This window comes from Aristolochia californica, unplaced genomic scaffold (genome assembly GCF_029961685.1).
Source record: "Aristolochia californica isolate CCGP_79_NKW_82.1479 unplaced genomic scaffold, dmAriCali1.0.hap1 SCAF_16, whole genome shotgun sequence".
NCBI classification, from domain to species: Eukaryota; Viridiplantae; Streptophyta; class Magnoliopsida; order Piperales; family Aristolochiaceae; genus Aristolochia; species Aristolochia californica.
In genome coordinates this window covers 11881457-11893715 of record NW_027181837.1, presented here as the reverse complement: position 1 = coordinate 11893715, position 12259 = coordinate 11881457, and the positions used below count along the sequence as shown (strand labels likewise).

The 12259-nt window shown below is 44.8% G+C and overlaps 1 pseudogene; it reads left to right on the top strand.

Moving 5' to 3' along the window:
- Nucleotides 1–6034: 6034 nt before the first annotated feature.
- On the top strand, nt 6035–7842 carry LOC137952591 (aspartate carbamoyltransferase 1, chloroplastic-like; annotated as a pseudogene).
- The last annotated feature ends 4417 nt before the right edge of the window (nt 7843–12259 follow it).

The following is a 12259-nucleotide window of genomic DNA, read 5'->3' as shown; positions in this document are numbered from 1 at the left end:
TGCTATGAGGGGTCCCACAGATCCGGAATGGTCTGGCCCACAGATCTGGGTAGGTTGGGATAGGAGCTTGCTGTTGTTGCTTAATGGAATGTGGATTTTATTTATCACCGTAGCTCATCGATATGGAAGATGCAGCTCGCTGGAGGTTGGCCAGATCAGATTGCTACCTTCCGGCCGTCACCGGGGGTCGGGAAATCCACTGTGGTAGTGCTCAGTGGCTGGACAGTAAGGGACCACCGGTGGCTCAACGTCTGAACAGAGCCCTACTGTCGTCGTGCTCAGGGCCCTCCTCAACAAACGAACTACGCTTCTGCCCTGTTGTAGGAAGCTACCTACTTGCCAAGGTGTTGCTTCATCTTCCCAGTGCCTGGGTTCTGCCATGAAACACCATGAACAACAGCAGCTAAAACCAAAGAAGCTTTGGCTACTGTTCAGTGCTTAGATCTCTAGAAAACGGAATGATTTAACAACAATAGGGGAGGATAAGGGGGGATAACTAGAGCTCAAGAAGGAGACCTCAGATCCTGTTTGGAGGTAAAATGCATCTTGACGTTTCATTTCCAACTCTGCCTTACAAATATTTCACGCCAACATGAATTTAGGACAAAAATTATAAAAATTACCTTGAGGCAAATTTAAACAGAAATAGCATAAAAATAGAAATGTAATTAAAAGATTCAGTACCTAATGACTCACCCACGGTGCCGTTGAGTTACACGGCTCACTATCGAGTTCATAACATCATTCTCCCCCTGGAGAAAGAGTTTGTCCTCAAGTTTGAAGGTAGGACAGGCTCGGCGAAAAGTCTCCACATCTTCCCATGTGGCTGCTGCTGCATCGGTGTTAGCCCACTGGATGAGAACCTCCCACTTGTTGTGACGTTGATGCACTTGCAAGGCAGTGGCAGGAGAGAAAATAACACGCCCCTCCTTGACTGGCAGTAAGAACGATGGTGGAGATGGTGTGGATCCCTTAAGGGTTTGAGGAGGGAAACATGAAAGACGTTGTGGAGTTGAGCGTCAGGAGGAAGCTGCAACTGGTACGCCACTTGGCCAATGCGCTGAAGAACTGGAGAGGGCCCAAAGAATTTGGGAGAGAGCTTGTTCCGAGGCCCGGCAAGAGATTGTTGATGGTGTGGTTGTAAGCAAAGCCACACATGCTCATCGGGGTTTTACGTCACATCTTGGTGACCCTTGTCATAGTAAGCTTTCATTCTGGCCTGAGTGTGTTGGAGACGTTGGGTGGCTGCTAGTGGTCTGTGCGGATGAGGAAAGTGCGTCCCTACAAGTAGGGCCGCCAGTGTTGAACTACCTTGTCCAACCCAATCAGCTCACGCTCATAAGCTGGTAATTTCTAGTGATGTGCTGCTAGCTGCCGGCTAAAATATGCGATAGGGTGTTGTGCTTGCTGTAGGACCGCCCCCTGAAGTGTTACACTCCACTACAAATAGGGCCTCAAAGTCCGGTAGTTGTAGGACAGGAGTAGAAGCTAAAGCCTGCTTGAGTGTCCTGAAAGATTCTATTGCTGCCTCCCCCCAGACAAAGGCGTTGCGCTTGAGGAGATTGGTCAATGGACAGGCTAGTGGACCATAATTCTATATAAATTTCCGATAGTAGCCTGAGAGCCACAAAAATCCCCGTAGGGTCGAAATATTATGCGGTTGCGGCCATTTGGTGATTGCTGTGATTTTTTTTGGCTCCACTGTGACACCCGTTGCTGAAATGATGTGACCAAGATTGGCTACCTAGGCCTCCCCAAAGGAGCATTTTGAGCGTTTGATGAATAAGTGATGTGCTCGGAGGAGTTGGAAGACATGCCATAAGTCTTCGAAATGTTGTGCTCTTGATTTGCTGTAAATGAGGATATCGTCAAAGAAAACCAACACAAATTTGCGAAGATAATCACGGAATACCTCATTCATCAAAGGTTTAAATGAGAACGGTGCATTGGATAACTCGAAAGGCATCACCACAAATTTGAAGTGGCCATGGGAATGAGGTTTTCTTGATATCTGGCGGGTGTATTCTGATATGGTGATATCCCGATCTCAAATCCAGCTTGGTAAAAATGGTTGATCCATGTAATTCGTCCAAGAGCTCGTCCACCACTGGAATGGGAAACTTGTCTTTGATGGTCTTGGCATTGAGCACCCTGTAGTCCACGCAAAACCGCCATGTGCCATCATGTGTCTTAACTAGGATAACCGGCAAAGAAAACAGGGAGTGACTACTGATGATAAGGTGCTATTCTAGCATGGTCGGGCATTGCCGTTCGATTTCATCTTTCTGAAGGTGTGGGTATCTTTATGGTCTAACCACCACTGCATCTGAGCTGGATATTAAACAAATACGGTGGTCACAGTGCCACAATGGGGGAAGCCCGGACGACTCCCAAAACACGTCGGTGAACTCCGCAAGTAACTGGTCCATGTTGCTGGCCAGTGGTTGCTGCTCGTGTAATAGGTGGACATGGGAACCGGCTGTAGTATGACTGCCCTTTAACTGCACAGATTTGCCTTCCACTACAAAGCTCATCATTAACGCCGAGAAGTCCCACAAAATGGGGCCAAGTGTTTGCAGCCACTTAACCCCGAGGACCATATCAAATCCGGCGAGAGGGATGACAAAAAATGCAGTGGTAAAGTGAGTGTTACCAATGGAAAATTGTACCTCTTTGCTGACCCCGTAGCTCGAAACCTTCTCCCCATTTGTGACTGAAGTTGTGGCAATTGGGTGACGTTGGATTTCCAATCGAAGATGTTTTGCCACTGTCATGCTGAGGAAGTTATGTGTGCTGCCTAAGTCCACTAATCCCACTAGTTCCTGGTCAGATACTTTGGCTCACACTTGCATGGTTTTGGCAAATTACTGTCTGGTAATGGCATGTAAAGAAATTTCTGGTTCTGCCTCCTCTGGAGCATCTTCTGGTGGTTCTTCTTCCTCGGTCCACGCTTCCAACCCAACAAAAAAAAATGTTTACATTGGTGGCCTGCCCGGTAAGGTTCGTTACAATTATAGCAGATGTCGGTCAGCCATTTCCATCCTCGTTAATTTTCTGATATAAGGGGTTGGGTGTTAAGCACCTAGCCAATATTACCCAAAAGACCGGCCTGTTAGGAGCGGAAGACATAAGTACATAACCCAGGACCATAACATCAAACCCACGCTGGCGAGAGCCGACCTCCACGGTGGCCCACTTGCGACGGCCTACTCTAGCGATGGCCCATGGTACGGGAACACACTATGGTCGCCCCTTCCGCATATAGCGGTTGCCCATTGGTGCGGGAATCACACTCTGGTCGCCCCTTCCGCTAGGTTGCCCCCTCCGCAGTCACCCCCTCCGGGATTTGAACTCGCGACGTAGCGCTAGCTCTGATACCAAATGTTAAGTACCTAGCCAATACTACACAAAAGACCGACCTGTTATTTATTTTAATATATAATTATCCATATAAAGTCTCTTTCTTAATAGCATAAAATACCTCGGAAGCTGAGGCTTTCTGATGTTGCTCGAACCTTTTTTCAATCTGACCTTTACTGCTTCAAATATCGATTTCTCTTTGTAGATAACTCAGATAAAAAATTGGTTGAATAGGTAAAAGAATATACTTACATATATTTCTTTTTATATACATTTTTACACTTAAATTCTAGTACTAGGTAGCAAAAAATACCTCAGAATCTGAAGATTGCTGCTGCTGCTCGAACCTTTTTTCAATATGACTTTTGCTCATTCAAATATCGATATCTCTTTGTAGATAACTCCGATTGGAACAAATCATTCTTCTTTAGAAAGTAGACTCAAATATCTTTCTGTAAATATATAATTTTCAATATGTTAAAATCCTTATAGAGGTAAAAAATACAAATAAATATAATAGTGTAGGGACTGAAAAAATAACTACGAACCTAGACCTAGGGTTTAGGGTTTAGAGAAAAGGATCACATTACCTCTGTGGGTTGACCACGTCAACTCACAGAACCTGCTCTGATACCATGTTGAATTTATGAAAAAGATAAATACTTTATTGACTTGTTATAATCAGAGTACACGAACCTCTATTTATAATAGAGGAAGGTAGTAGAGTCCAATTACAATAAAACTGCCTTTGTCCCAATTACACCCAAAATCTAACACTTAAAGATAAGTCCTAGCATAATTAAATAACTCAATATAGATAAAAGACAAACATAACTCAAACTAAAACTCTTCTTGGTCGTGAACCTATGATAAAGATACTTTTGTGGGTCCCTTTTTATCGTCCAACTGATGTGATAAGGATGCCAGCTCATGGTAATCATTGTGGGTCCTACTTCTTATGGGCTTGGGCCCATCTTGTCGGCCTTCCTTGGTCGAATGGGCCTGGGCCCTATCTTCCAACACATCTCTGAATTACCAACTCATCCACGTCACCTCTGTATGACTCATCCTGCTATCGAGTCCACAACACTTCCCTTTTGGCTTGATCTTCGTCTTTCTCTTCTTCCTCCCTACGAATCCATGTGTCAGATTCGGGACCGTAACAACTTGGTATCAGAGCTGCATAACATGGGGAATTCCAGCAATGGGGAGTTAAGAGAGTTGCCGATCAGAGAGCTGAATGCGCATGCAAAGGCACATACAAAAAAAGAGAGAAGGTTTGCTCAGATCATGCAAAAGTTGGATCTAATCCTAATTATGAACCAGAAATTACACATTTTCAAACGGGGAATGGCAGATATGAATGAAAGGGCCGCAGTCAAGAAGTATTTTGCCCATGACGCAGAGAGGAAATTCATGGAGAAAAATTGTCTAACAGATGCTATCTGGGACGGGAGGACAGGCCACGGGCCAGAAAAATTAGAAACTTCCCAAGCAGGGAAATGCTCATCTTGCTGTTCACCCTCCAAATTTGTTGTGGACGATTTGGGTGCAACCTCAAATCCAAAACCGGGAACCATGAAAATATCCGAGAAGGACACCGAAAATCCAAAATCAATCCGCTCCTGCTCACGGAATGCAAAAATCCTTCCCGAATAGAAGAAGGTAATATTTCCAGCAACTCTTCCTACCAGGATATGTTTCTGAGAGCCCTCTGTCTCGAAAAATCCCCAACCGGCGAAGACCCAAAGGGCTGCTATTCGCCATTAGAAATAGAGGAGGCTCCATCGGCACCGTCAGAAACAAATCTGGTGGGCTTTGGCTTTCGGAGTCTCACTCTCACTCTCAATCTTGCACTCGACAGTCCAGTGGGGAACCAACTTCAACGTATTTTGGGGTAAGTTTCTGAAATGCCCTCAATTGATATGTCTAGATGATTTTTCCATGGGGGTGAAGGGGCTGAGCACCAACGACGCTGGTTGAATTTTTGGCCTGGTGGTTTTTTGTTCCGGGAAGCAGAGAAACAAAACCATTTTGACGAAATTCCAGCTTTTGTGAAAGAATTCTGAGATGAAATTTTTTTGGGGATGCCGGGATTGATAGAAAAAATTTTAAGTGTGCTGTTTCATTTTTCTATTGACGAGAACAACAGCAGTGTGCATGTCCCATATCAATTGGCAACCTTGTGTTTAATTTTTTGGATGATTTGTATGCTGCTCGACCACTATTTGTCAAAATTCTTCAACCAGGTGTGAATTTTGGTGATAAAATTTTGTTGGGTATTTAGGGCAGGGTTGAGATAATTTTTTGGATGAAGGATTTTTTTATTGATGGGACCAGCAGCAATGAGTTTGTTATTGGTCAAATTGACAACGTTGTGCTGATATTTTTAGGTCCCATGTATGGACTGGTTATGCAATATTTAGTGTCGTGGAATTCCATGATTATGGGTTATGCAAGGGGCACCATAACAAAGTGTCATCCAGCCACTTCGTGTGGTTATGCAAGATTTCTATCTTAACATTTTCTGGTTCATAACTTTCTGTATAGAAGTTCATTTCCATCACATCAACGAGGCTTGCCATGTATGGACTGGTTGGAAGAGCAAAATGAAAGAATGTCACTTGGTCAAGGAACTCAAGGCTTTTACTCAGGTTCTTGAATTACAACTTATTATTTGTGAGAAATATTTCAACTAGATGATGTAATTGTGGCTCAACAATTTGATATTCTCAATGCAATATGTGAAGTGGCGTGGGAAATGGAAAAGATAAAGAAACATTCTTCTAATTGTCAAAATTTGAGGGGTTATCTCCTGGCCACTCTCTTTTATGAGCCTTCAACTAGGACCAGATTGTCCTTTGAGTCGACCTTGAAAAGGTTGGATGGAGAAGTTTTGACGATAGAAAATGCACGAAAATTTTCTTCGGCAGAAAAAGGAGACACACTTGAAGATACCATAAGAATTGTCGAAGGATACTCTGATATAATTGTCATGAGGCACTTTGATAGTGGTGCTGTCAGAAGAGCTGCATCAACAGTAGGGATTTCTGTTATTATTGTTGGGGATGGTCTAGGCCAGCACCCTACACAGGCTATGTTGGATGTGTATCCAATCGGAAGAGAGATAGGCAAATTGGATGGTATTAGTGTTGCCTTAGTGGGATATCTGGCAAATGGTAGGCATGTTCGCTCATTAGCTTATCTGCTCGAGAAGTACCAAGATGTGAAATTCTACTTGGTGGCTCCTGATGTTGTGAATATGAAGGATGATATCAAGGAATACCTGACATCTAAGGGGAAGAGTGGGAAGAAAGCACATATATGATGGAAGTCGCGACTAAATGCGATGAAGTCCATGATCTTTTGTATTTTGGAGAGGCTCATCGGTTGTTCCACCAACAACAGTGTTGTTTTTCCAAGGACCCATTGCTACTAGACAGCCAAGGACTCAGGCTGCTACAGTGCAAAAAAATATTGCTGCTAGCCAGCCAGCAACCAGTGTTGAAAACGGTGGCAGTACAACAAAACTTACTACTAGACAGCCAAAAACCACTACTGAAAAACAATGATTTTTTTGCTTTGCAATTGGGTTTTTCTAGAAATGGTGGAGAATAAACTGTGGAGAATGATTTTTCATACTGTGGATAGAACACAAATCAATATCTGGACAGTCTCATGGACAGCAATGTTGTTGAGCTCTACACAAAGGTTTTCCGAGGCTTATTCATTGTCTTCAACAAAGGGAGCTGATGGTCATCGCCTTGGGGCAGCTGGGACAGTTGAAGCATTCCTTACTGTCCTTTTGACAGTAATAGCGATGCCATACATGGCAAGGACTGCCAATTTCCACGTTGCTGCTACAGAAATTCCCCAGAGCTCACTACATACTCTTGGTGACTACTTTCAACAGAATTCCCACAATGTTGCTACTGCCAACACAGGTATCCACCATATTGGTCTACAGCTATAGCAAAGACTTCAACAACGGAATGTTGTTGTTTGTGCGAACTTCATCAGTAAGGGATCCATAGATAAAGTTGATGGTTTTGCAACAAGGATTATGCATAGCTTCACTAGAACTATTTGGTTCAATGGAAACTCATGCCGTTGGACTAGATGAGGTCACTTACCTACGTCCATTCAGTGCTTACACTCATGGTACTTTAGTCAAGAATGTTGAGAACTTTGTTGAACATTAATTGGGTCCAAAGACTGATGTTACTGGGGACATGCTGCATTTTGCCAATGAGGCAACTGTTGAGGCAGATCACACAAGGGCTGTTCATATCAAAGTAGAAGTTGCCAATTTGGAGCAGGTGATACTTCAACTTGTTGTTCAGTTGCTTATTCGTATTGGGGTATGCTACAGCAAGTGATGCTGGCAATGTCGGCAAAAAAAAAAAAAAAACTGTTTCTCTGGTTGGATGCTCCATTTTTGTAGTCTAGAGGGCTGCAACAGATACCGCGGTTGATACTTGAGATCAGGTGGAGATGTCAACACGGGCAAGTAGACCCTACCTTCAAGCTTGAGGACAAGTTCTTTCTGCCTGAGGGGTGTAATGTTATGCACGCAATAACATTAATATTTTAATTATTTTTCTTTACTTTACTTTATTTTATTTCAGTTAAATAATTAATTGGCCACATGGGTATTTTTGGAATATTTTATTTACAAGGGTATTTTTATAATATTTTATCTTAAACCTTGTCAGCGTGAACCCTATTTAAGGGGTAAGATTAATGATAAAGGGAATCATTGATTTAGAGTAAACAAGGGTTTTGAGTTCTCCTCAACGAGCTCAAGGGTGTGCATTCTTCTCAAAGAACCTAGGGTTTTCAAGTTTCCTTTTGGCTTGATCTTCGTCTTTCTCTTCTTCCTCCCTACTAATCCATGTGTCAGATCCAGGACAGTAAACCATGCAGGTGTGAGCCAAAGTATCTGACTAGGAACTAGTGGGATTAGTGGACTCGGGCAGCACACATAACTTCCTCAACGTGACAAAAGCGAAACACCTCCGATTGGGAATCCAACATCACCCAATTGCCACAGTTTCAGTTGCAAATGGGGAGAAGGTTACGAGCTATGGGGTCAGCAAGGAGGTACAATTTTCCATTGGTAACACTCACTTTACCACTGCATTTTTTGTCATCCCTCTCGTCGGATTTGATATGGTCCTCGAGGTTAAGTGACTGCAAACATTAGGCCCCATTTTGTGGGACTTCTCGCCATTAACGATGAGCTTCATAGCAGAAGGTAAATCAGTGCTTTTAAAAGGCAGTGGTACTACGGCCGGGTCCCATGTCCACCTATTATGAGAGTAGCAACCACCGGCCAGCAACATGGACCAGTTACTTGCGGAGTTCACCAACGTATTTTGGGAGCCATCTGGGCTTTCCCCATTGCGGCACTATGACCACCGTATTTGTTTAAAAGCCGGCTCAGATGTAGTGGTGGTTAGACCATACAGATACCCACACCTTCAGAAAGATGAAATTGAACGGCAATGCCCGACCATGCTAGAACAAGGCCTTATCCGCAGCAACTGTTCCCCATTTTCTGCACCGGTTATCCTAGTTAAGAAACATGATGACACATGGCGGTTCTGCGTGGACTCTAGGGAGCTCAATGCCAAGACCATCAAAGACAAGTTTCCCAGTCCAATGGTGGATGAGCTCTTGGACGAATTACATGGATCAACCATTTTCACCAAGCTGGATTTGAGATCAGGATATCACCAAATCAGAATGCACCAGATATCAAGAAAACCACATTCCGTACTCACCATGGCCACTTCGAATTCGTGGTGATGCTTTTCGGGTTATCCAATGCACCGTCCACTTTCAGACTTTGATGAACGAGGTATTCCGTGATTATCTCCACAAATTTGTGTTGTTTTTCTTTGACGATATTCTCATTTACAGCAAATAAAGAGCATAACATTTCGAAGACTTAAGGAGTGTCTTCCAACTCCTCCGAGCACATCACTTATTCGTCAAACTCTCCAAATGCTCCTTCAAGGAGGCTCAAGTAGCCTATCTTGGCCACATCATTTCAGCAACGGGTGTCACAATGGACCTAGAAAAAATCACAACAATCACCAAATGGCCGCAACCACACAACATTTCGGCCATAAGAGGATTTTTGGGGCTCACAGGCTACTATCAGAAATTTGTATAGAATTATGGTCCACTGGCCACTCCATTGGCCAATCTCCTCAAGTGCAACGCCTTCGTCTGGGGAGAGGCAGTAACAGAATATTTCATGGCACTTAAGCAGGCTTTATCTTCTACTCCGGTCCAGCAACTACCGGACTTTGAGGCCCTATTTGTGGTGGAGTGTGAGGCTTCAGGGGGTGGCAATGGGGTGATCCTACAACAAGCACAACACCCTATCACATATTTTAGCCGGCAGCTAGCAGCACATCACCAGAAATTACTAGCTTATGAGGGCGAGCTGATTGGGTTGGCCAAGGCAGTTCAACACTGGTGGCCTTACTTGTGGGGATGCACTTTCCTCATCCGCACAGACCACTACAACCTGAAACTTCTGCTAGCACAGCGCATCTCGACATCGCCACAACAACACTGGATTAGCAAATTATTAGGGTTTTGACTTCACAGTGGAACACAGAACAAGGTGGTTGATGCATTGTCTGGAGGAATCACCACAACTCTATGCAATTAGCCAGCCCAGATCTCTCTTGCTAGCTTCCATTAAAGACGACCAAAGGATTAACCCCACTCTCTAGGTGCTATCTCAGAAGATCACTGCGGGAACCATGGACTCCAGGTGGGCCATTCAGAATGACATTGTTATGTATAGTGATCGTATATATGTTTCGCACTCCTCCCCCTTGGTTGCCATCATTTTGTCTACCTACCATGATAGCTCACATGACGGAGTTCAAAAGACACTACATCGGATCAGGGCTGATGTTTACTGGCAAGGCATGAAGTCCGCAATTTCTAAGTACGTCGCCTCGTGCCATACATGTCAACAAAACAAGGATGATCATTTATTACCTACGGGCGTCCTTCAATTTCTTGCCCTTCCATCACAGGTTTGGGCTGATCTTTCCATGGACTTTATTGATGGCCTTCCCAAGGCAGCTGAAAAATCCGTCCTCTTGGTGGTGCTTGACAGATTCTCCAAGTATGTTCATTTTATCCCGTTGGCTCATCCGTATAGGGCTTCCAGAGTCACTGAAGTATTTTTCGACCAGATTGTTCGTCTGCACGGCATTCCATAGTCTATTGTGAGTGACTGTGATGCGATCTTCACCAGCCACTTTTGGAGAGAACTCTTCCAATTATGCGGTACCAAGCTAAACTTTTCTTCTTCTTATCACCCGCAATCAGATGGGCAGACAGAGGTTATTAACCACACAGTGGAAATGTACTTACAGTGTTCGTGGGAGACCGGTCACACCGGTGGCTGGAATGGTTCCCCTGGGCTGAATATTGCTACAACACCACATTCCACACCGCCTTGCAATCCACACCCTTCAAGGTCCTCTACGACTGGAATCCACCCTGGTTGCTGTCCTATATGGCCGGTTCCACCGAGTTGATGTCTTGGACCAGGCACTGCGGGACCGTGATGTATTTCAAGCAGCCACCCAATGTCTCCAACACGAGTAGGCCAGAAAGAAAGCTTACTGTGACAAGGGCCACCGAGATGTGACGTACAACCCCGATGAGTATGTGTAGCTTCACTTACAACCATACCGTCAACAGTCTCTTGTCGGGCCCCAGAACAAGCTCTCTCCCAAATTCTTTGGGCCCTTTCCAGTTCTTCAGCACATTGACCAAGTGGCGTACTAGCTGCAACTTCCTCCCGATGCTCAACTCCACAACGTCTTTCATGTTTCCCTCCTCAAACCCTTCAAAGGATCCGAACCACCTCCGTCGTTGTTCTTACCGCCAGTCAAGGAAGGGCGTGTTATTTTCTCTCCGGCCACGGCCTTGTAAGCGCGTCAATTTCACAACAAGTGGGAGGTTATCATCCAGTGGGCTAACACCAATGCAGCAGTGGCCACATGGGAAGATGTGGAGACTTTTCATCAAGCCTATCCTACCTTCGAGCTTGAGGACAAGCTCTTTCTTCAGGGTGAGATTGATGTTATGAACTTGATAGCGAGCCGGGTAACTCAGCGGCACCATGGGTGAGTCACTGGGTAAAATATCTTTTAATTACATTTCTGTTTTTATGCTATTTCTGTTTAAATATGCCTCAGGGGCATTTTTGTAATTTTTGCCCTAAACTCTTGTTGGCGTGAACTATTTGTAAAGCAGAAATGGAAATGAATCGTCAAGACTCATTTTATCTCCAAACAGGATCTGAGGTCTCGTTCTAGAGCTCAGGGTCGGAGTTCCCCTTGAGCTCTAGTTATCTCCCCCATAATCCTCCCTTATTGTGTTAAATCATAAAGTTTCCTACAGATCTAAGTACTGAACAGCAGCCGAAGCTTCTCTGGTTTTAGCTGCTGCTGTTCGTGGTGTTTCACGGCAGAAACCAGGCATGGGAAGATGAAGCAACACCTCGGGGAGCTGCTGCTGAGGTGGTCGGAGAGAAGCTGGCAGGTAGCTTCCTACAGCAGGGCAGAAGTGTAGTTTGTGTGTAGAGAAGGGTCCTGAGCACGACGACAGCAGGGAGGTGCTGTCGGATTTCCGCCAGAACAGACAATGAGCCACCGGTGGTCCTTTGCTGTCCAGCCACCGAGCACGACCAGGGTGGATTTCCAGTCCTCCGGCGACGACAGGGAGGTCGCAACCCATTTTGGCTACCTCCAACGAGCTACATCTCCCCCATCGACGAGCTACGGTGAATAATAAAATCTCACATTTCATTTGGCAACAGCAGTAAGCTGCTGTCCCGACCTGCCAGATTCGTGGG